The sequence below is a fragment of the Triturus cristatus genome, chromosome 8 (assembly GCF_964204655.1).
Source record: "Triturus cristatus chromosome 8, aTriCri1.1, whole genome shotgun sequence".
In the NCBI taxonomy this organism is placed as follows: domain Eukaryota; kingdom Metazoa; phylum Chordata; class Amphibia; order Caudata; family Salamandridae; genus Triturus; species Triturus cristatus.
In genome coordinates, this window is record NC_140591.1 from 1537405268 (window position 1) to 1537428072 (window position 22805).

Consider the following 22805-nt stretch of genomic DNA (forward strand, 5'->3'; position numbering starts at 1 on the left):
ATAGAGTGAGTGAATTACCTGAATAGTGTCTTCTCCAAAAGGAAAAAAAATGTGTTTACTTTGCAGTTATTTGGTGCTCTATTTCCTTTTGGTTTATATTGAGCCCCTCTCTTTTTTGTTTAAAAATTCAAACAAATACCACCTGATACGAGCAGTAGGAGCTGTTTGGTGCCATTTCCTCATGGTAAGTGGATTATTATCCAGCAACTTGCAATTTAAATTTTTTCGCAATGCACAATTACCACTGGGTATTTTTACCCATTTTCCGCATGCAAATGTCCTGCATGTGGATTTACAACACAATAATTTCACCGTTTTCCACATGTGGATTTGCTACACAGGAATTCAACCAGCTTTTCCACATCTGACATGTCCACATGGGTATTTACTGATAATTCTGAGTGCAGAAAGATCGCACGTGGAAAGAGTCTAATTGTACCGACTGAAATCAATGCATGAAACCACGTGGAAATTTGCGTTGCGCAACTCGTAATCTGAACCGAAGTGCCCTGTTTGTGGGGTAAGGTAAAAATATATTAGTCAAAATATTATCTGACAACTATACAGTGTTCTGGCATAAAAATCTGGAGGGATCCGATTAGAATCTTCAAGGAGGAACTCCAGATGCGATATGAGCTAGCAGGGTCCCAGAGATTTCGATACCTGCAGGTGAGGTCTACCCTATATGAGGTAGCTGACCCTGAGTAGGGTGAGTCCCCAGGGCACTGGGGTAAAGTGTATCTTTGAAGTTTTAATAAAGTTGCTTAGACTTTCAATTGGATAAACGTTCGTTTATTTCATCACGACGTTTGTATTCGTTTATATCTTCTTTAGAAAATCGAAGATGCAGTGTTAAACAAGCGCCACGATATTACAAATCCCAATGCATTTCGGCTATATTTTAGCCTTCATCAGGGGTTTTTTCTGAAAAAAACGAGATATGTGTGCCGTTTTAGTATATGGCTGTATCGGTATATAAGACATGTGGGTGAATGGTGTATCCAGATAGTGAAGAAATCGGGTGCTCTGCCGTTTACATGCGTGCTCTATTTCGTGCTTATTGGATGTGGTAACTGGGGTGAAAGTAATTGTGCCCTGCCGCAGGGCACAATTACTTTCACCCCCGTTACCACATCCAATAAGCACGAAATAGAGCACGCATGTAAACGGCACAGCACCCGATTTCTTCATTATCTGGATACACCATTCACCCACATGTCTTATATACCGATACAGCCATATACTAAAACGGCACACATATCTCGTTTTTTTCAGAAAAAACCCCTGATGAAGGCTAAAATATAGCCGAAATGCATTGGGATTTGTAATATCGTGGCACTTGTTTAACACTGCATCTTCGATTTTCTAAAGAAGATATAAACGAATACAAACGTCGTGATGAAATAAACGAACGTTTATCCAATTGAAAGTCTAAGCAACTTTATTAAAACTTCAAAGATACACTTTACCCCAGTGCCCTGGGGACTCACCCTACTCAGGGTCAGCTACCTTAGATTCATTTCGCATGCACTTCTACTCAGAGAAGCGACACCCAGGAGCACGGAACAATTTGCGCACAATTCAACAACTTCAATAAACACCTAGCTGTGCACGCGCTTTATAAATTGGGTCTACCCTATATGGCCACACTGCACACCTTGAAGAGTTAGCTTCAGAAACCCCACTTGAATACTGAATATTAGCGGCCCCACTACACCGACATGCAGTCTCACAAATGTACACAACACTGACCTGGAACTGCTTAAAGTCCATGGACAGGTTATAAGGAAAGTGGAAACAGGACTTAGGTGTAAGTGAGGAGGTGGACTGGGAGGGAAGCATGCACAAACCAGAGGAAGGTCGCAATTAGGGCAGGTGTCCGCCTAATTCAACTCAGGATACTTCATGGGGCATATTACATGAGAATCAGAGTCTATAAAATGAGAAGACTCCTCAACTATAGCTGCTTATGGGCGGATGTAAGAAGAAAGGGACCTTGATACATACCTTTTCAGAGTGCCCAAGATTGGGGGCCTTTTGGCACACCATATGTGGATACTTAGAGAAGGCAGAGAGGCAGCCAGTTGGGCTATCGGGGCAGGTGATATGTCTAGGTCTGTGGGGAGACTCACTAAAATATACAAAAAAGTGACTGAACGAAAGCTTGTATTAATCTCAGTCGCTGGTAATTGCTCGGGCCGCATCCCAATCCATTGGTTTTTTGCACACCATTTCACCTCAGTTTGGACCCAGCTATATGCAAATCAGACTTGAACCTGCTCCAATCGGAACAGTCCAGCCCAAACTGCCAAGCCAGGTCGTCTCTGAACCGGGACACAATCGGCCCAGGATCTGTTTCACCCTAGTTATGGGTTCATGAGCCGGGTACAGCTTGGTTCCAGTGACAGTATGCATGGGACCCAAGTCTGGGCATACCGGTACCACTTAGGGAGACATACCAAAATATACAAAAAAGTGATGGATGGAATGTTTGAATTAATCTCAGTCACTAGTACTCACTGGGGCGCATCCCAATCCATTGTTATTTTGCAGACCATGTCACCTCAGTTTGGACTCCATTTTGTATACTGTAGGATGTGGGGAGAGCAGACGTTACCTCCGCTTTCCCTCTTGCTTAGTAATACACTTTTAATGATGGTCAGGAGGGACATTATACAGCTCTAGGGAAGCAAGACGGCACCCCGGACAACCCAATGGACACGAAATATGGAATAGTGTATGCTGACGGAAGGAACTGTTTGTCAAGCACAAGGATGTCCAAAGAAATTCAACAAAATATGGGGTCCGGGGAAGGAGGTTCAGGAACAGGAGGTATAACTGGGGACGCTCTACTGATCACCCCATGGAAAGAACACCCGGGAGTGGCAGCCCTGGCTCACCAAAGTAACGGTTGCGTTGAGCCCGATAAATTAATTGATAGTGTCAATCCTGAGGTTGGGTCCTTTACACAAACTATCCCTCAAGATACAAAAGTTATATGAATAGGGTTTACATATGATAGTCTGCAATATACCTTTATAATACGAATAAAATGTTGTTAACAAAAATTTTGCTCCATTGGAGGTAATAATAAAAAAATGTAATCAAGAAGGAAAACATTTTTGCAAATAAAATTAAGGAGACAATATTTATATCAGAAAATATATCTAACTACAACATTGTGATAAACAACCCTGCTTGGATGGTACATTGAGATTCTTTGAGACAAACAGTTAGGGGCGGTGTTACGTAGGCATGTCAAACTAGCCAGCCTAACATGAAAACGGTACAATATTTGATAGGGGGAAAATGTGAAATATGATGTCTTTTGCTTATCCCAGAAATGATATGAATGGCAGCATTTTGCATTCTCTGAAGATGCTGTATTTGCGAAAAGAGAAGTGCGGTGCAAACAGAGTTGCAATCATCAATGTTGGTGTTCATGGCAGCTCCTGTCACTAGAGATCCACGTGTTTGGAATAGAAAATGGGTTTTAGAACCTTCAACCCATGGAAATATCTCCCAAAACTGCGCCAATCTGGATTTGGAAAGAAAGTTCACAGTGAAAAGTAAAGCCAAGATTTTTTACATTACTTAAGACTGCAAAAATGCTTTGAAAATGAGACGTAGAGTAAAAAGTTAATAATTTGGTACCTTTAAGTCCAAAACATTTTGAGTTCTGTTTTGGAACTATTACATTTCAGAAAACTATCCAGCAATTAAAAGTCCCGGTCTCCAGTCTTTTAACTAAAAGCAATCCTTGAAAATGTTGACAAAAAGCTGTGTGTTGTCAGCATATCGTAGAGCTCAAACATGGGTCCAAGTACATACTGAAGAGAAAATGTGGGGACGCCTCCTTAGGGACTGCACAGAATGGAGTGACTTTAGCGTTGGATTGTCTGAACGTTTGTCTACAAAATTGCAGTCAAGTGGTTTTAATTCCTCCTCTTGCTTCCACTGGCTTTACGTTTGAGGTCTAGGTATAGGTATGAGGGGAGGGATAGCCATCATCCTCTAGGACTCCATCAGCTGTACCACTTCCACTGAGACCAGAGCCAACTTCATGGAAGTTGAGCATCAAGGAATACCTCAACTTTTAACTGCGAATCACAGCCAACTTTAATTTGGCGGAACGTTGGTCTACCAATCCTCAGGACCCACACAACTTCATCAATAACATTGTGGACTTCTTCGCTCCCCTAGTCATTGAATGCAGCTCTTACGTCTTCGTAGCAGACCTTAAGTTTCACCTAGAAGACCTGAACGACCCCACCTATGCCACACTCCTCGGAAGCCTCTGACTCACCCATTATATCTCCAGCCCCACTCACGCTGCAAGACACATCCTGGAACCCAGTCTTCACCTCATTCAATGACATCACGGTAAACACACCCACACTAACCCCCTGTTCCGACCACACCATTGTCAGCTTCAAAATCAACATCCCTCACCAAAGATGACCAACTATGGCAGGCCCAGCTTGCAGCCAGCCATAGTTGGAATAGCACATCAGAGATGGATTAGGCTTCCGCCCTCCACAAGAACCAACCAGAACACACAGACAACCTAGCAAAGGACATCAACTACTTTAACAACTGGATCACTGCCTGTGCCAATATGATGGCCCCTCGCCAACGAAGCCAATCAGCAACAACACAAACGTAGGCTGGCTGGTACACAGAAAAACTCAGAATGACCAAGCAGCACTGTAAGCAACTAGAATAGAGGGGTTAATCGCTTGCGTGCTCATGACGAGCCCAGCTCGTCATGAGGCACAGTGGAGCTGTGCTCATGACGAGCAGGGCTCGTCATAACGGCCGCGGCCCGTCCACGTGCGATTGATTCCCCGCCTGTGCGCGCTCCCCCCGCGCCGTGGGGTATTACCCCCGCGGCGAAGTGGTTAAGCCGGTCAAGAAAACATCAAATCCGCCCTGTTGCGCTACCACCAGCCAATAGGGAAAACTAAGAGGCAGGCCCTAGTTTAACGCATGGACATCAGCTCCAATAGCAGCAAATGCATTTTCATAATCATCAAGCACTTCATCACACCAACCACCAGCAACATTATCCCCCTTAATGAACTGTGTACCAACCTCTCAATCAAGCCATACACGACAACTTCGACCTGCAACTGGACCACAGCGACCTGGTAACTAGCCTGCTAATAACAGACAAAGGAAAGACCCTTAACACATGGAACACCATCATCATAGAAGAAACCACAACAATCCTGAAGACCATTCACTCTGGGGTCCCGGCAGCCCCTGCCCCCACCAGGCCTTCAAGAAAGGCTAAGCCTCTATCAGCGAAGCCCTCACCTCCATCCTCAATACCTCCATCAACACAGTCCCCTTCCGGGAGGCCTGGAAGTATGCAGCTATCAATGCTCCCCTGAAGAAGCCCTTAACAGACCCTGCTAAGCTCACAAACCACACATCGATCTCCCTATTATCATACCCAGCAAGGCCCTGGAAAAAGCCATCAACAGACGTCTCGCTCACCACATTGACAATCACCAGTTCCTCTATGCCACGCAGGTAGAATTCAGACCCAGCCACAGCACCGAGACAGCTCTCTTCTCAGCAACAGACAGCATATGGATGATCCTGGAAAAAGTAGAAACCGTGGCTCTCATTCTACTTGACCTCTCAGCAGCCTTCGACACAATCTCCCACCCCATCCTGATAAAATGACTAAATGAGACTGAGATCCAAAGACCCGCCCTCCAAAGTATCTTCACATTCCTTACTGAAGACCCGAGACAGGCAACATGCCGCCTTACTCTTCAAAACCCTGGGACTTCACTTGCAAAGTTCCTCAGGGCTCCTCAATCAGCCCAACCTTCTTTAACATCGACATGACATCTGAGCACACAACAAGCTCATCTACGCCAACAACATGCAATATACTGCACCTCTCAAAACAAAGCACCCAGCACAAAGAACAACTTCAACACCTGCATGACTGAAGTGGCCACCTGTATGAAGACCCACTGCCTCAAGCTGAACACTGACGAGCCCGAAGTTGTGATTTTCGGAAAAGATGCCTTGTCGTACAAGTGCTGCCAAACAACACTAGAGAGCCAGTCACCCAAGCTCTCATCACCTGCAGACTAGACTATGGGAACTCCCTTTATGCAGGATTTACCAAGCAACTCATGAAAAGGCTACAGGCCGTCCAGTGGCCAGACTTGACATCAACCACACACGTCAGTCCCGTATCACATCTCACCTGAGGGAGCTCCACTGTCTCCTCATACATAAGCGCACACAGCCCATGCTCCTCACTCACACATACAAAACACTGTACAACACAGGCCCAGCCTACCTGAAAAGCCACATACACTAACACCAATCCTCCAGCAATACAGCTCAGCCGGACTCTGACGGACGCACGTCCCCCGCACACACAAAAAAATGATCAGGGGGTCAGGCTTTTGCATACATCGCTGTTAGGAATAACCTCCCACACCACATCACAGCCTCCTCCTCTCTTCTTGAGTTTTGCAAGAAGCTGAAGACTTGGCTCCTTGAGTAAGTCCCTACAGGGCTAGCCTCACTCACCCTCAGAGTATCAGTATACCCTCACAGTTGATAGAGCACTATACAAATACATATACCATAGTATAACATAGTGCTGTAATGCCTGCCTCAACGCCTGGCAGATGTCAAGAACAAGCACTTTGCATGCCAGTACACAGGGGTAGCAGCCTTAGCCCTGGTGGAATGGACCTTCTGGAGGTTGCTGATTGGCGAGTGCATAACACATCGTAACACTGAGGACTACCCAAACTCCATAGGGTTCTCTTCTGCACAGCCTTTCTTTGCTCTGGTGAACCCCACAAAACGTTGATCCTCCTCTCAATGGTCCTTGGTACAATAAATGTAAAAGCTCCCCCTCTCCTCCAGTTTTGAGGATTGAGGGGGAGGAAAGAACACAGGCGGAGAGCCCAACGTGGAAGGGAGACATGACTTTTGGCAAGAATACCGCCCGACTAATCTGCACCTACTTGTCTAGGAAAAAGGTGGTGTATGACAGCGGCACTATACGTGTCTGAAGTTCACTCAGGCGAAGAGCTGACGTAATCGCAATGTAGAAAGATGGTCTTCAAAGTCAGGAGATGCAGCTAGCACCTATGTATTGGGTCATAAGGTAAACACATAAGAAACATCAAACCCAAGTTAAGGTCCCACTGTGGCATCACAAACTTGGGATGGAATATGTGTGTGTGTTAAGTCTTTTTTAAATCTCATCACCATAGGTGATTTAAACAATAGGACTAGTCCGGCAGACACAGAAAGGCTGAAAGGGCTGACCAAAACCCTACCATAGTGCCCTCTGCTGGGCCCGGCGGAGGCAAAGATAAAACAAAAGAACATCCAACAGATTTGCTTGTAAAGGGTCAGTTTGCGAATGCCACATTGGGCCTCAACATTACCCCAGTGCCCAGCATAAATTAACTTCATGAAAGGGCGCCGGGGGGCAGGGTTGACGTCCACCACTCCAAGCTACAGTTCAAATGCAGCTCAATGTCCAGGAAAACAGGTGTCGACTGAGCAGATTTGGACAGAGGACCCTGGCGTGTTGCTCAGACAGGGGGTCCTCTGATCAGATGGCAAATGCTCATGCCCAGAATGTCCAGGTACTAAACTCTCTTGGCCCAGTCTGGAGCCTCTTTGATAAATTGGTCCCGGTCATTCCTGATCTACCCTAGAACTATGGAAAGGAGGGACGGGGCAGGAAGGCGTGCACGAGTCCTTTGTTCCAGTTTAGCTGGAACGCATCTTGTTTTTACAAAATCTCTAAGGCACAAAATATTTGGCATTGCGCATTCTCAACAGTAGCAAAGAAATCTAGCCTGGGTTCTCACAACTCTCGGAAGATGCCCTGTGCCACCTCGGGATGTAGACGCCAATCATAATCTGCCAGACACCGCCTGCTTAGTTCATCTGCTTTGGTATTCAGGGACCCGGCCAGTTGGTTTGTGATCATGAAAAAGCCCTGACATTCCAGCCGCCTCCAAAAAGGCAGAGCCTCCTGACTCAAGACTCAGGACCTCACCCGGCCTGCTTGTTACAATACTACACAATAGTGTCCATAAGGCACAAGCTTGTCCTTGATGGATGGCAGGAAGGCCTTCAGAGTTAGACAGATGGGCTACAACTCCATCATGCTGATGTGAAGCCGGCCCTCCACCGAAGACCAGGGTCCCCTGTTATCCACCTTTCCCAAGTGACCCCCCCAGCCGAGACGTGTCTGTCATCACTGTCTACCTTGAGGGGGAACATAGAAGGGTCTGCCACTGGACCAATTGCACTCAAACAGACACCACAGCATTATTTGAGCTGTCTCCTCCGAGACATGGATAACTTCGGTCAGACTGCACTGAAGCTGGGTCCTTTGGAACTTCAAGTCCCATTGTAGAGCCCACATCTGCCACCGGCATTGCTGACGAGGGGGTGCAGGAGCCTAAGAGGCCACGAAGCCTCAGAGCTGCTCGTACCGTGATCCAGGATGAAGCCTGAAACATCAAGTATGTAGCCCAAATGTCCTGGACTCGTAGCGAGGGAGGGAGTCCTGAGCTTCACTGTGTCCAGGATTGCTCCAATGAATTGAAGCCTCCGCAAAGGAGTCAGGTGGAACTTTGGCTCACTGATAGTGAACCCCAGCGATGTCAAGAGGTTCATTGGCCGTCTGGAGGTCAGAGCCTGTGCCGAGCCTGCCTTCAGCAGCCAGTCATCGAGCTATGGGAACACTGGAAACTCTGACCTCTGTAGGTGGGTCGTGACTACCGCATACCTACCAACTTGAAGAACAATCTCACTGTGTGAGGAAGGGGCGGAGCCTTGAAGGGTGGCAGGGCCTCGTGCCGAGAAGTATCTACAAGGCACTTTTGAACCCCACCCCCAAGCCTCCCTCCTCCCCCCCAAAAAAAGTAGCTTGATGAGGCTGGTGCCGATGTCCTGGGGTTTTTTCACACCATTTAATGGACGTCTGCAGTTCAAAGTCTCGGAAAACAACCTGGAAAACCACTCTTTATAGTGGTTATCAGCTGGTTTTTCCTGCCACTCTGTGATATAAACTCCTCACTGGGAGACCGTGTGATGGGAGCCGATATTGTGCGTCACACGGTGGCACCGTGTGTGTTGGCACGTATGCTACCGCCCTCATTTTCATGCACACCTGAGGGGCGCTGGTACCGCCGAAAGGAATCACAACAAACTGAAAGTGCTCATGGCCCACCTTGAACAGCAGATAACGGACGAGGCACTGCAGGACGGGTATTTGAAAACACGCATCCTGCAGATAGGAATCAAGACATCGCAGCCTTTGCATCTGGAGCCCCAATTTTTGATTACGTCAGTTGTGCGCTTCTGAGCAAAACTTTGGCCGCCGGCACTAATTCTTTCACAAATTAAGCACTGCACATGCGTGAGAGTCTGTTGTCGTGCACCAATTTCTACAGGTGCTCCCACGCTAAAACGCCCACTAGCCGCCCCTGTGGCATTCACTGCCAGGTACAATTATACCACACTAGTAATTACACTTATGAATGAATCCATTTACGACTTCATTAACTTTGTAGCAGGAAGTGGAATTTCCACTCGTAAATGCTTCTCTGTGCACTAAGGAGAGGTGCAGGGGGGAACACACTGTGGCACCCAACCTGCCCCTGGCACAAGGGCTGTCTGAGCAACTGCCCTGCTGGCACCTTGCTTCTAGGCGCAACAACTCCGCGTATGTGTGCAAATAACTGTGTGAATCGGGCGCAGCACCAGTCTATGTGTAAAACAAAAACATCTCCTTTGTGGCTGAACTCCACTGAAGCCTTTAAAAGTTGCCCTGGCGCGTGGAAAGGCTGCAAAAGACTCCAACAACACGTAAACCATGAATGGACACACAAGTTCTTTCATATTTACCGTCATCCACGCGCCACTCTCATCGTCCAAGTATCCTCGTTTCTTTCATTTCCATGGATGCTTCGAATGGATTGTGTTGTCAAGGCAACAGACCTAAAGACAAAATGTGCATTTAGTGCTTCCGAAAGCCGGGTTCGCATTTAAAAGACACACAATTAGCAATGGGTGAAACGCGGAGCGCCAGCGCCCCTGGTGCCGAGTCGTTAACAAATGGTGAAACCTTTCCCCGCCCGAGCACGCTCACGTGCCAGGCGCGCTATCTTAGGGAAGTGAAGACTTCCGCCACACAAATGAGAAGTCGCCAAACTGAAACTGCTATCAGATTTTAAAATAATGTGAAAACAACATTTGTAAACTTAAACCTAACAAACATCACCCTGGAAACGTCGATCAATGTTTGTGACCAAAGTATGGTGACCAAGCGTGCCGGTTTTTGATCACTGATTATCACTTATTACATTAATTGTAAAAGTATTTATTCGCCTTAGTGCTTCGGTGTCTGTGTTTTCTACCTTGGTGACACAGTCTTTAAAAGCATTCTGCACCTTTTGGTCAATGTGAAAATTGAGTTCCACCTTTATTTTTTGTGAAATGTTCAATTTTTTAGGTTGTAAGACATGCTCACCGTAGACCAAAGGCAAAGTATATCTCTATTTTGGCATGAGAAGCACAATAGTTTATAGGCCTACCAACAGAAGTGATGAACAACCACAGTTAAAAAAATCAGAAATTTAAGAAAAGAGGGGTCAGAGTGTAGTTTGTGTGCGAGGGATGGGCTTGTAAGGAGAAAGGGAGGAGGAAGAACTTAAGAGAGGTGTGTCAACTCTGTCTCTCCAGCCCCACCTCTAAATAAGCCTAAGCAAAGCCAGCAAGTCTCGTCTTTATAATGCGAGAGTCGCGCTGTTGGCTTCCCCAAAGTTTATCGGCAAAGTACTGTTTAAAAAAGTAAAAGAAGAAATATTTCAAAATACTGGAGAAAAAGCAAACACTTACCTTATAGTGTCTGAAATTTAATGTGTTAATAAATGGCATGGTTAATTCTTCACTCATGAAACTTTTGTACAGAATAAGGAAGTGTTGGAATGTAAAGGAAAAGGTTTGCCAAGAACTCATTTATTTTCCAAAGGATTCAGCCAGTTGGGTCCTCTGTAGTGGCTGAAGGAACAGATTTTTGGGCCTCCAGAAGTGTCACACTGTGTAGCCTTCTGTCTCAGATGCCAGCTGTGAGGGCAACATATGGCCCTTAAGCATGTGCTTTCATGCAATATGTGGAAAGCAGAACATAAAACAAGAACAACCCTTAAAGTCTACTCTTCAGCCATACCCAGCACAAACATCCCTGTTGCTGTATGTATGTATTGGTATTTTATTTAGCACAAACCTCGCTAGGAAGCACAGAGCACTGTACATTAAATGGAGGGGCTGGGAGCCTATGATTGATGATGTATGTCAAGTAGGTATTTCACGAATACATTTCGTACATAAAAGTTTTAGGTACGGGGAGATTCACACTATGCTACGGATAGCTCAGAATCCCGGATATGAACCTGGGTCCCCAGGGTCCAAGGTCAGAAGTGCTACTCACTGGGCCGCATTTCCACCCTGCTCTGCTCTTACAGACAAACCAGGACAGATGGGGAGCAACACAACATGCGGGACAGGTATTTGAGAGGAGAAGCAGCACACAAGGGAGAGAGCTAGAAAACACATGCACTTTCACGAAGGGCTGAATGGAAAATAAAAAAGTAGGTCCCAACATGTGAGCAGAGGAATCATACAAGTCAGACAATTAAACGGATTGTAAAGAGTCTATACTACAAGAGAGGGATAAACACAAGAAGAGAAAGGCAAGTCATTAAATAAGAAGCAAGAAAATTAGAGTGACAATAAAGCCAACCAATGGTAAGCCAGGTTCTAAGCTCACTGAAAGTTAACAATAGGTCTTCGCAAACAAATAGCATGTGCTGTTTGCTAGGCAAGACCTAAAAAAAAGACAAAGAGGAATTTATAACAACAAAAATATATTTAGCACCAGCGATGATTTTAGGATGAAAACAGTTCGGGTCCCATTTAGAAGTGGTGTGTAACTGCTCCATCACACAGCCTCCTTTACGAGGTGAACGAAGGCTTTGTTGCTGTCAGTGGAGCCTTAGCGGGCTCCTCTGTTGGAAAACCTTTCACAGGCAGGAAAAAAGTACAATGTGCCCTACGTGCCGCGAGAAAACTCCCGGCGCAACAGGGATACGGACTTTTTTGTCTTTTAAAAACCAAACCCCAAGACATGGCAGGCAGTGAACCATGGCATTTTTGCAAATAGGGCAGGCCATCTTCTGGTACAAATGGCAACTGGCCAGCGAAAGGCTACTGTTTTTGTTTAATTATATCAATATTTACATTAGTTTTGAGCTCTCAGTTTCTTTGTTTAGTTTTATGTCCAACGTTCCTGTGACGTGCATGAATTATCCTAAATAAGGGTCAGTAATTCTTTCACAGCTGCACATCAATCACAGAAACCTGTCAGAGTAGGCTGCACCTCCATGTAAGATGTCTGCTAAGTGTTGAGTACATTCACTTTAGATCATGGATCAAACCATCGGATGCAGGACAGGCCTCACATGACGGACCGTGGGAGGATCATGTGCTAGACCGCGACTTACCTACCACGGGTGACTACTTACAGGCCTGTCTACATGCGGGAAGGACTGCGTTTTTGGTTTTTAAAAAACACCTTTTTGTCAGGAACTACCCACAGTAATGTTCTTCCTACCATCGAAAGATTGGTAATGACAACATTAACTATACTGCTGATGCATTTTATAGAAAATTGATGATTGTAGTGTGCATTAAAAGTTGTTTCATTACAATAAACCTTCCTATATTTCTGTGAAGCACGTGCATAAATCTGCGATGTTTGTATTAGAGTCCATGTGGTGATCCAGGGATTTCAAAATGACAGTCATCCCTTGGAATGTGGGCTTCTTCATATGCCCTGTTGCAGACAGGGGCCACTGGATACAGCTGGCTGCCCCTGATCCACCTGGAGGAAGGACATCTCACTGTCACCTGGCCATCAGCAGATGGGCTGTGGGTGACTCCAGGGGCAAGCCCATCCTCACGGCTGCAACGGCCACAGGTGCTTTACTAGGTGCACGGCTGCTCCACGCGAACCCCACCACCGAGACACATGTAATAGTGAACAACTTAATGTGTCTAACCAACCTGGGACACATAGAGAAATAGGTTTGTTACAATGAAGGAAAAATATGAGGTCTGCATTCTCTGATATTTGCCAAGAAGTGTCTGCTGGCTTTGATAACTGCAGGGTTTGGCTCTGAGATTGGATCTGGCACAGACAGTTCTCTGCCACATGCTTTCGTGGGACAGTGAATAGACTTTGTGAATTACAAGGTCTGATCCTGAACTTCAGGGGCGGCTCCGGAGGAGCGTCGCCCCACTGCTCTCAGAAATAAGGAAAAATAAAATGATAACACATTGCAATTATCATTTAATTTATCTGCACAGAGCCAGGTTGGGGTGGGGCTGGGCTCGTTCACAGGAGGAGGAGTGGTATGCGCGCTTAGCATTTTGCCACCCAGCTGTGTCAGAAAGGTGAACTGCCCCAAGGCTCACAGGCACTGCCTGAGCGGCTAAACAGACTGCTCAGACCAATCATGACACTGCTGTCATGCTGGTGACAGCAGCGTCGTGATTGGCTTAGGGAAACCTGGGAGCTTCCTGCTTCCGGGAGTCAGGAGGAAGAGGAGAGGACAGAGGAGAGGCGGCGGCAGTAACCAGGTAAGTGATTTTTTTTTTCAACCACTCCACCCCGTTTCTTAGCAGCTGCCACTGCTGAGATGAGGCACACTGTTGTAGTCAGCCTCCGGACATTTTGTAGCCCCCCAGCATGCACTCATTGCCAGCAGCACTCCGCTCACCTTGCCGTTTGTTTTTGGCCTTGACACTTGGCGCATGATGCCAATTTTCTGGGCTCGGCTAGCTCACCAAGGGACCACTGGTCCACAGAGGGCCCTGTTCTCTTATTCAGAGACTTACAGCTGTCCGTCTCCAGCAGGCGCAGTGTTGGTCTCCGGCTGGAAGAATGACCTGGGACCTGGTTTAGAGTTTGATGGTAACTGAAAACAGTCTAATGTCAAGAGGAAACAGCAAACACAGACTTGCATTCACTAGTTGCATTTCCTTCCCTATACCCTCCTTATGATTGAGGATTCCGCTGGTGGATTCTACTCTGGATTTAGCATTCCCTTCAACAATCGGAGGTCTTTCAGCTACCACCGAACTCTAACTCATGGCCTAGGTCCGGATCAGAAAAGGAAAGCCTAACTTTTTCTGCGAGACAGATAACCTTTGATCGCGAACACACATGCTGGTGCAAAGAATGCCTCTGCCTGTGCGGTGCAAGCTGTCTGCATGGGGTTAGGCACGGCTCACACTGACGCGAACGCACGTGCTGGCGCAAAGAATGCCTCTGCCTGTGCGGTGCAAGCTGTCTGCACGGGGTTAGGCACTACTCACACTGAGCTCTAACGGGCCGTCCAGTGAAGAGTAAAAGAGTTCTCTGAACTCAGTCCTGAGTCTCTTAATGATCACTAGTGGTGAGCACTGTAGAATGCTGCTCTGTGTATGTCCGCCGGAGGATGGAGACCTTTTGTGGCATCCTTCATCTGATGGTCCCTCTAAGAGTTGGGTAGAAGAATACTCCGCGGTAACCGGCCAGGACTCTGCTAGGCAGCACAAGAGATCCCGCGCAAGCCTTCGCGGTAACCGGCCGGGACTCTGCTGGGCGTCACAAGAGATCCCGCGCGAGCCTTCGCGGTAACCGGCCAGGACTCTGCTGGGCGTCACAAGAGATCCCGCGCGAGCCTTCACAATTCTGGCTTCATGTGGCCTCGCAGGAGTATGTTGAACCTGGGCCTTTGAAGGTTGTAGTTTCTGCTCCGGTTGTCAACCTTCATTGCTCCTCCACTTTCCTCCTTGTTCATTGGGTGTATTTGTTCAGCACTAGAGAGTATTCTTGTCCAAAAAAAAAGTGCATGGCGGCGACTCAAATCACCAATTCCAATGCTTGCCCTTCCTTATCATTTTACTCATTCCACACCATCTCCGCCTGGCGCATGTTGCATGTGTATTACTGGGACTTTTCTGATTACCCCCTCTTTTTGGGTGTACACACAGAGAGCCTCCCGCTGCGGTGTAGCTACCTATATATTATAGTCTTTATTGACGTGAAAAGTTGCGTGTTTATCTCTCACAAACCCCCTCACCCATCACACCACCAGACAGAGCATCCCATAACACGATACCTGCACCTCGGTGGTCATCCCACACAAAATTAAAACACTGCGCACATAGGCTCAAAATAAATACGGCACCCTTCCACCACACACCGTAGCTTGCTATCTGCGAGGATGTAAGAGGAGCAGCACCCCACACACGGATAGTGGGCGCTATACAAATGCTACAATACAACACAAAGCTTTCTACATTCTTCCCAACAATCCATATCTCTTGTTGCCAACTTTATATTAAGTCTCTCCTCTTCTTTTTAAGCCTCTCCTTCGTCTACCTTTTACTCACAACACCCCATCTGCTCAGCATTGTTTGGTCTCACAGGCGTTCACCAACGCTGTGGGAAGGTTCCCAAGAACATCCATCAAGCCAAGTTCTGATAGATCATGAGCTGCCTTTTCTCATGTTGTAAGTGTGATCCAGGGACAACTAAAAGCCTTGTTGACCAAGGCCTGGGAGAACTAGAAAGCACACCCTTCTTATATGGAAAGCAGCAGGCAGAATGTATTTATCTAACTCTGTTTTCCAGTAATTCTTTGGGTCTTTCAGGAAGTATGCTGAAGCTGGAAACTCTTCCTTCAAGTGTTGCCCCATCTGGATTGATCAGAATATTGATCTGCTTGGGTCAGATCAGCCAACGTTTAATCTAATCTGTACTAACCTACTCCTTGTGGGTGATGGACACGCGTGGAATGGAAAGAGAATCCTCACCAGCTGAGATTTTTAATGTAAATCTGAGTAAGTGACGTGTGTACCAAATTCAAATCGGTCCTGGATCAGAGAAGAACACACCATGGTCTCCAATCAGGGGTATTTTCAGTGGTTGGAAGGAAAAGCACAGGGAGACAGACAGGGGTAGGTGGGAGTGGCTGGGTGCTAATGCAGGAGACAGAAGGTTTGTAGAAAGGAGGGTTCTAGATAAAGAATGGGTTGAGAAGTGCACTGATAGGGCCGAAGAAAGCAAGAGTATTCCTACTGTTCCCCCAATTATACTGGGGCGGCATCGAAACATGGAGGAAACCCGAATGCTCAGTGAAGCAAAGCTGAACTGGGCAGAAGGAACACAGGATAAACAACTAAAAAGCTGCAAAAGAGAGGCCTGCTTTCAAGGTTTGATAGATTTGGAGTCCTGTAGACAGCTTAGCTCACCCAGGCCTGAAACCAGCCCTTAGAGTACAGCAAACAATCAGCCCTATAGATCATCCGCTCCAGAATAGAAATAATATTTATTGATACTGTGCCAGACCATCAAGTGTTTGTACACTTCATGGGGTTTTCCTGAATTACCCAATACATAGTTTGGATTTTAGCCATTTTAGTACACAATACATAGCTTTTAGTGACTCAACAGTCACCAGAAGCAGAAGCTGTCATTTATATTAAAAATGTACTTTGAATTATGTTTGTGAAAGTTTGGAAATGCCCAAAAATATGTTTAAAAATATGATCTTAGTATATGTGGCATTCAGCCTGCCAGTTTGCAGAATCAGCTGATATATAAGATACAGTCCAATTGTCTGTTTTCATAAGAAGAGTTTCTGAAGATAACTGTGTGGAAGAAACCACATTTGCTGTCTCTACCCTGGCAGGAGAGGATATTTGTAGGCTTTGGCAGTGCCAGTCCACACACGACTAGAAGTCTTCCAAGATTGGTGGGTACAGAGCAGAGGGTCCAGCGGCACTGATGCTCTGCACAGAGGAGATACAGGGTCTTCTCAAATCAGGCATCAACGCGTCCTTGTGTTCCATCAGTCACTGGGCTCCAAATGGCTCAAATGCCAGTCTCCAGTGAGCTCAGATTGGAAGCTTGTGAGGTCTATTTGTGCAATGTCACTCCAGCACAGCACATAACACAACATGTGTATTTGTAAAACGCACGGTCACCACTACGGGTATCTTGGCGCTGAATAACAGAAGTTTGTTGTTACCCAACTCAATGGTACTCATTTTATCGACCTCAGATGGATGAAAGGCTGAGTGGACCCGCCGGGATCTGAACCTGTGACCATGAGGTCAAACACAGGCCCCTGCAGTAGACGCATTAGTCCACTGAGCCACCAGAATATTGAAATCACTCATTGTAGTCAAACTCTACCAATGATTGTGATTGCCTACTTCCTGTTTGATGCACAATGGCTTGGAAGGGGTTACAGAGCTACAAACATGCAGTTTATGCAATGCAGCACATTCTGGTCATGTGGATGTTATCAACAAAGGCTAAAAAAGACTTTTCTAATTCGAGTATGTTTCAACCTGAGTCTACATTTAAATCCCACCATTTTATCAAGAGTGACATATCTGTTGCTAAAATTACACATGCAGTCAGAGAGCACAGCTGACCTTGCAACAAGCATCATCACTCTAGAAGCATGCTGAAAGAAAGACCAGGATGAAAGATCATTACAAGCAGAAGCCACCTCCATACCAAATGAATCACAACCAAAAATGCCTTCAATGCAAAGTCGCAGGGTCTGCCCTCTAACCACCACCTTGATTGGCACCTAGAAAACACAGGGAAAGGAGTGAAGTTAGAACAACTCGAACTACGTCAAATAAATAGGCGTATTCCGGGCTATAGCGCAGGCGCTGGTCCTCCCCAAACGCCACTATAGAGAGTTGAAACTATCTGACCTCGCAAAAAGGAGACTTCCACCAATCAAAGTCACTCAAAATGCAGCAGTTTGCGTAAAAAAGGCCATTTGATGCTATAATTACATAACACCTGTCCTAATATCTGGTCACTACGTTGAGCTTTCTCTAAAAACCAAACGGTTTCAAAACCTGCAAAGCTGTCCACTACATTAGCCCAAGCTACTGTTGAGTACCACTGCGGGTGCTCACCGATGATGCCGGATAAGGCAGGGAGGGATGCTATACACCACACCAGGTGCCTCCGATGGCCCTGGGTGAGAGTGCTTTAGTCATCAGTCACCCACCGTTGGGTTCACGAACCCAACCTCAATGAAAGGCGTCCACACGGAGTCCTCATGTGTGTGCGTGTAACTTCATGTTCTCCAGTGCTCCTGCCCAGCTACCACTGCTCATGCCAGGTTGGCTCCAATGGAGAACACAACAGAAAAGCAGCCTGCCCAAAAAATCGCCATGTCTGTGGGCACCAAAGACCTTGTGAACCTGGAAATCTATAAATTCACAAAACATCAAAGCATGAATTGATTTTTCTGTTGCAGCAGAACCTGCAACCCTCATCCACCCTTCTCTACCTGACAAGAGACTGGCTGCTTCTCTTTTGCATTTTTGGGAAAAACAGACAATGCAGGTGTTTAAGAAATATCTCCGTAAAGAATGATTCAAAGATCACCAAGTAGAACGCACTCCTAGACCCAAGCAAGAAGACACGACTACCGGAGGAGATTTGCTAGAGTGACACATTTTTAATGGATGACAGAAACCTAATCTCTCACTGTTCACCCAGTTCCTCCCTTGCCCTGTGTACAATCCCAATAAAGGGAACTCCCTGAGGTTTACACAGTACTGGGCTGGACCCCACTCCTATCCAGCACTATATTTTCAGAACTTCCTCATTTTGAGATTGAGGCCGCCCGGTGGTACTATCCTATCAGGGTTGGATGGATAGCCTATGATGACGCATGCCACGGCTTTCCGTCCAATAATAATGTTATTGTCCCCATACGGCTTGTTGAGCCTGAACACAACCAATAGGTTCACATCACTATCATTTCTTTGTGTGTGCACCTTAAAACCAGTACATTGGCTTTCACAATGTAAAGATGAGACCTTTTGGCTTTGCCGATGCTAATGTATCCTTTGTAATTTACAAGCAACAGTAGCCAGCTTTATGCCTTTGTGCTCAAACAATGTCCTGTGCACAACTTGAATGAGGAAATACTCCTGGGACAAGGTGTATTTGATGTGAATCAGTCAATGCATTGTTTTCCACACTACTTCATTAATAGTCACTTTCCTGCTTTCTGACTCATACGCGGGCGCAGGTCCTCAAAACCTGTCGCTTCAAGGCCCCCTGGCCTCACTGCTAGGTTTATAGCGAGTTTCCTTTATAGGAATCAAAAAGGATCCCAGGAGTCCTCACAGGATTACAAATGTCTAAATTTATCATGCAGAATTTCCATCTACATTTGTATTTCCTACTATATTTATATTGCGCCACAAACGCCGGAAATATACCAGGCTTCTTAGCACCTACAAACAGTGCATAGAACAATAGACAACTAAAAGTTTTACATGGTGAATAATACAGAGCATTATAAGAGTTGGGTGATAAATCCATACTACAGAAAACATCCGGCTGTAAGGTGCATGTGAGAAAAGCTTTCTTAGTTGACTCTACACCAGTGGAGGCCGGTACGGTACGGGGGTGGTAGGACGGGGAAGGGGCGTGGGGGGAGGTTTATAAAAAACAATTTCACTTACCTGATCGCCCAACTCTCCTCCGTCTCTCTCACATCATCCCTCCGCTCCAGACGGAAGAAGGAAGTACCCAGGCTCACCTGAGCCAATCACAATGCTGCAATGCAGCACTGTGATTGGTCCGAGCACCTTGGTTTGGCACCCAGGTGGGGTAAGGGAGCCTAGGCATGTTCTCCCCAAAGGCTGTAATGCAGCCTGGGTGGAGAATATGCAAAGTGCGCATGACGGTTTGGCCAGGCCAAGACGGCCGGCCAAACCATCATGCACACTTTAGAGTGCAGCCAAAGGGACAGTAACATTGCTACCCAACAACCTCAGAGATCTATCCTCACACAGACTGATCCTGCTGGCTCATGGAAGTGCATTCCCAAAAAATTAAAGGATCCCTTCCAGTTCCCTACAGGACACTTCAGTTTTATGATCTAGATGGGTAAGAGGCAGCTTGCGGTATATAGTGCTCTCTGGCGTCAAGCGCTGCTGTTGTAGTGCCTCGCTTGTGCCTGAAAACTACCTGGAAGTAAGGAAACAAGAAATTCTGCTTAAGTAGAATATGCAGGATTCTGCATTTGTAAAATTTACTATTTTTTAAATCTAACTTTACAGGGAACACAGACATTCTTGTGGAGAACCTATTTTCCTGCACCCCCATGAAACATGGGTGTGTTTTAATCCTTTCCCGCTCGAGTGCACAAAAATGCTTGTATATTGCACAGTAATTGATTGCATGCACTTTTGAGAGCCCTCAAGTCTCACGCATCCTGTGTGAGAATAAGGAAAATGAATCTAAGACTCAGATGTCACACTGAGGCCACCGACTGTCACACACATTGAAACCATAAAAATAAAGTCCTGGACTACTTTGGAATGTAGCTGCAATGAATGACTCAGCGGATGCCTCATGCTGGCTGGTGGAAGTTCTGATTATTTATCCAAAATGAGAGAAAAGTCACTGTAGCCCTTTATTGTCTATCGCTACCTACTACTGTAAAAAATATTTTTTGTTACTTAAAAGAACTCTCACCCACTAGGTTTATTTAGTGGCATACTTCATCACTGGGTCCTCACCCAGATATCTTCATCTATCTGGGTGGGCTCAACCGTGTTTTTCAAGGAAGTCCCTTTGTGATTTTTTTGGTGGGGATCTGGATACTTAACCCCTTCAGTGCCCCGCCCTTTCCCCGCCCTGTGCCGGCCCTTTCATTAGCGGGCGGGGTTCATGACGAGATAGTCTCGTCATGGGCACAGCGCAACCGCGCTCCATGACGAGACCATCTCGTCATGGGCACTGAAGGAGTTAAGATTGCCTTTCTTTGGGAACCTAAACTCCTATATAAATGTATTCTAAGGATCCTTTGGCAAAGTTAAAAGAAAGGAGGTGATGTTGTGGAGTATGCAATGTATGCGGACTCCACCCAGTCAACATGTTTCAGCCCTACAATCCTGCCTTTATGGTCAGGAGGCTTTCTTCAGGATTGCAGTAATCGAAAGATGCCTATAAATTCACTTATTTAAGTATACTCTGTGCTCATTTAGGCTCAATTGCTCACATTCATCAAAGCTGCCTGCTGTTCATACAAACCAATCTGAGGACTTTCTCACTTATATAGCTGTAAGTCAGAAAAAGAGACATAAGTAGTCTAGACTTGCAATCACATTCTGTGAGCACTGCACACAAGAATATCATATCTTATGTGAGCACATACATGTGCATGCAAATGTCCTTCCCGACTCTTTTAAACAAAAATATAACTGCTATAGTAAAATATTTGTGTTGTAGCAACTTACCTTTATCCATGTTTACAAACCACGCATACACTTAGACAAACGAAAGATATCTGATTTTTATATGACTTTTTATCTGTACACTTAGCGTTCAACTGGTATATACAGATTCATTAGTTTTAGAAGGCCCCATAGGGCAATAGAGGCAGGCAGACCTTGTAGTCATACTCTGGGAATCAAAATATTAGTTTGTTTGAGAAAGAGTGGTATTTTTATGCAATTTAAGATGGAGGAAAAAGGTATAGCCAAGACTAACTTCATCAAAGGGTCATGCCCACAGAAGGCCTATTCGGCTTTTTTAAAATTTTTATAAATCTTTTTATTAAACATACATCGGTGAATGGTACATTACAGAAGACCAAGTAATTGACACTTCACAATACGCATGAATGGATGGGTATATAGACTGTACATAAGAGAGGAACATCACGGAGAAATAGGGTCATCATGATCTACGTTTTTAGGTGGTGTACAGATCTCTCCTCTATAGATATTCCATGGGCTCCAGAGACGGGGCCACTTTTTAGAGCATCCCCTTGCCAAATACACTGTCTTTTCTCTAAACATGCACCAATCGAGGTTTCTTTCCCAGGCTTATAATGTGGGTGGATATGCTGCCCCCCAGCCTATTCGGCTTTTTGTCCGCTGCCTCTTGGCACTTCGTAACATGCCTGTGTCTTCGGCCTATGTGACGCTACACCCCTCACGTAAACCTGTGCATCTACTCTCCGCGCTCCACCACAACTACCTCAGAACCTTTGTGTACACTGTCTATTGGATTCTTCTTTGATTTATTGTCGCTATGTATTGTTATTTACACTTTATGTAACTCAGGTACTTGCTAATATTCTGTTTACATATCCCACAGTATTTTGTTTACTCTTGTTTTTACCATTACTATTATTTTTTTTTATCTACTCTGTAGGTACCCTCATGTTATTATTTCACGTGGTCACAATGTAAAGCGCTCTGATACCTTCAGGTCACGTTCACGCTATACAAAACTCTTAAATAAATAAAGCCGTGGACGTGCTGATCATTGTGCAATTAACATAAGCTGCATGGCGCTCGCAAACCTAAATAGAGCACAACCGCCCTCACTCGGTCGGAAGACCACCACTGCTCGGCACATAACTAAACCAAAATACACATTATCCAACTGCGAAAGAAATGCTGAAGCAATCCCAAGGTCACCAAAGCTTGCAAAAACACAATAAAGTAATATAAAACCTTATTATATTAAATCCTACAAAAAATAAAATAATTTCCTGTCCTCCGGAAAGAAACAGAAGTACTTAACTTAACGGCTGCTGGAGTAGCGAAGAAAGAGGGAGCATGAACATTGAAGGAGAACTTTATGGACAATGCTCTGTTTGATTGGTTAAACT

At 45.7% G+C, this 22805-nt stretch overlaps 1 protein-coding gene across 15 annotated transcripts in view; it reads right to left on the reverse strand.

The window, feature by feature from the left end:
- Nucleotides 1-22805, reverse strand: part of ARAP1 (ArfGAP with RhoGAP domain, ankyrin repeat and PH domain 1) — an 826919-nt gene that overhangs the window by 538753 nt on the left and 265361 nt on the right. For all 15 annotated transcript variants that reach the window (XM_085623389.1, XM_085623384.1, XM_085623387.1 and 12 more), the window contains exon 3: nt 9922-10014. The gene's annotated coding sequence lies outside the window, so the exon portion shown is untranslated. The remainder of the gene's footprint in view (nt 1-9921; nt 10015-22805) is intronic.